Source organism: Protopterus annectens, chromosome 8.part0 (genome assembly GCF_019279795.1).
Source record: "Protopterus annectens isolate FY-2018-M chromosome 8.part0, PAN1.0, whole genome shotgun sequence".
Classification (NCBI taxonomy): Eukaryota; Metazoa; Chordata; order Ceratodontiformes; family Protopteridae; genus Protopterus; species Protopterus annectens.
The window spans coordinates 1,534,087,794-1,534,090,624 of record NC_056741.1 but is presented as its reverse complement, the minus strand read 5'-3'; the positions used below and the strand labels follow the sequence as shown (position 1 = coordinate 1,534,090,624).

The 2,831-nt window shown below is 36.4% G+C and overlaps 1 long non-coding RNA gene across 1 annotated transcript; it reads right to left on the bottom strand.

The window, feature by feature from the left end:
- LOC122809543 lies at window positions 1-2,047 on the bottom strand. The gene is made up of 2 exons (XR_006365921.1): window positions 184-2,047; window positions 1-145 (listed from the first exon to the last, which is right to left on the bottom strand). It is a non-coding gene; the product is annotated as an uncharacterized LOC122809543 (long non-coding RNA).
- Between the last annotated feature and the right edge of the window lie 784 nt (window positions 2,048-2,831).

Below are 2,831 nucleotides of genomic sequence, written 5' to 3'. Positions count from 1 at the left end.
ATAAAGTAGCTCCATTCATCATCATTAACATCTTAATTCATATAAGGGTTGCAGTAATCAGGTGCCTGTTCATGAAACTCTAGAAACAAGTCAATACCTACTCTAGATAGAAGGCCAATTTTTCTGTGGGAGCCCACCAAGCACCCTCATCATGTGTGCACACACACACACACACACACACACACACACACACACACACACCCTCCCTCCCACCCACCCCTAGGAACAGTTTTGAGTAGTAAATGACACTAAGCAGCATGTCTGTAGAAATATAAACAGACAGAAATAGTAAATGAAGCATTAATAGTTATTAATCAGTGCCTAGAGCTTTGTTACAACAACCCTAACCTCTGCAATATTGTGCCGTCCATGTAGACTGTCAAAGTATATGTGGGTTAATGTATATATAGTTATGATCAATGGTTGTACTTTTGTTGAAGTATGTATACAGTCCTTTCAGGTATATAGTAGTGTTTATTTTGTAGGCATTTATATCAAGATTGGGAGAGCTCCTAGTGGGTTTGAAGCAGGCAGTAGATAACACCAGCATTTGGAGTGAAGAGTTTACAGATTCATTCCTTTGACTTGTATTCTCCTCATACCTTTATGAAAGTGGTAGAACCAGCATTTTATTATGCCAGTCTTCATCAGTGCACTCTTACTTTATGAATGACAGGTAATGGCACTGTACTTCCACTGGTAAGTAGTCCACTCTTCCATGTATAAATGTCACAGTTTTATTATCTGAAATGCACTCCCAGCAGGTCTGAAGACTTTATTTTGGTGCTGTCTAAAACTGGCTTTAGCTTAATTCTGTAAAAGTAATGCCAGGTGCATCAGCCAATAAAACTAGAATTTGCATGTGCTAATGGCAGTTCTGGCTGGAACTGTGCAGTACTTTCACCTTTGTTTAATAAAACGAAACACTAGCTTTTAAAATCCAGCCTACAATGAGGGCTGATCTAACTTTTAAGAAGTGGGAGGTAAAAGATGTCTCTGCTGTTTGGCAGGAATACAGGAAGGGAACAAAAACATCCTTTCCAGTGTGGCAGAGTCATATGGGCACAATTGATTACTTAGGTTTAGCTCACTATTTTGAGATTGAAACCCCAGCAAATATTTTAGGTAATTCCTATCTAAACAGCAAACAGACTGAGCAGACAGATGAGAAGCAGCAGGTGTTGCATCTGTCACAGCAGGGTCACAAGAATAATAATCAATGCACTTCGGACACAAGGTAAATACATTTCATTGCATACCCCATTTGTCACATTATTCGCTATCATGAAATAAACAAAAAAAAATAATAAAAGTTGAAATTGGCAAACTTTACTTGACTGAATTGCGATCAGATTATATTCTCCAGCACTAGTTGCCTTCTTTAAAGCTAATAGAATACAGACTGTGTAGTAACAGATCATTGAGTTGAAACATTACTGATGCACAGCATTTTGTCTTGTCTCCCTCTATTTCTTTTGCTATTTTCTAACATTCTGGATAATTCTCATTTCTTCCACACAGATGGATGAAACACTTTCTATACTATTATTCATCCATAACAGTTAAGCACAAAATGTTTTCATTTTTGAAGTACACTGATACCTTTGTTCAAATTTGCTTCTTTTGCTGATCCAGCCATTAATGGTACATCGACCTTTCAGTGATTAACAAGTTTATCCTGCAATTGCATATGTATAAACTTGTGTATTTTCTGATTCCCTAAAATATAATCCCTTTCAGAGAGCAAGCTAAAGTTGGAGAGTGAAACAGATCAATCTTTTTTTGGGGAGGTGGGTGGTCATTCTTGTACCTTTGACAACAATGAACTGGAATATTCTAGAACAATGAACTGCAATTATGTAATGCATTTTATCAAAAAACTGGAGACTTTCCTTCTTAGAAAGACAGTTCCTACTACACAGATTCTGAGAAGGGAATTATATTTGTCCAAGAGCTACAGCATGGCGATTCTGGTACCTACATGTGTATGCATGTACGCAGTATGTTTTCAGACTAATTTCTGGAGAAATAAATCATTGAGTAATGAAATGGAGAGTTTTGTGTACTTGTCTTTAATTCACATTCACGTGTAAAAAATAGAGTACAGTCAATGTGTGGCACACCAGAAGGTGGCCATTTTCTTCATAAATAGAAATGATATGTTTAGTATCTGTACAGAAATACAATTAATACTCAACAGTTCAAACGTAACAGTTTCCTACAGAAAAAGGGCAATTCATTTTGTTTGGAGTCAGCTTTTACTGGTGAATGTACTTATGATGGCTGATGTGAGTGCAGTGACTTATCTCATTGTCTTTGGAATATTTATTAATTTTTAAATTAAATACAGAGCCTGAATGTTAATACATTTTGGGACATACACATTCAAGTTAGAAGTGACTTCTGCATGCTGCTGAAGAAAATAAAAATATCTGCATTACTTAACATAACTTTCCTCAGATTTGTCATCATTGTATCTGTCTCTTTTGAGAATATTGATAGAATTTAAAACAGATAGATATCACACAGTGCATCAGTTATGATTAAACTTTTATTATACGTTTATCATTTGACATTTATTGTTTAGGTTGGGAGGGTGGCCTAATGGTTAAGGTGTTTACCTTATAAAAACACAAGGTGCAGGGTTTGAGTCTCACAAGGGATAACTGGCTAAGCTTAAAATGGCTCGCAAGGGCAGTTAGCCTAGTACTAATCTATGATCCTATGATCCTATGAAATAGCCAGGGTTGATGACACTGGTGCATTATGTTTCATGATAACACATTGTTCCTGGTTGTACTGTGACAGCACTGATCAGAACTGTTTGCTTT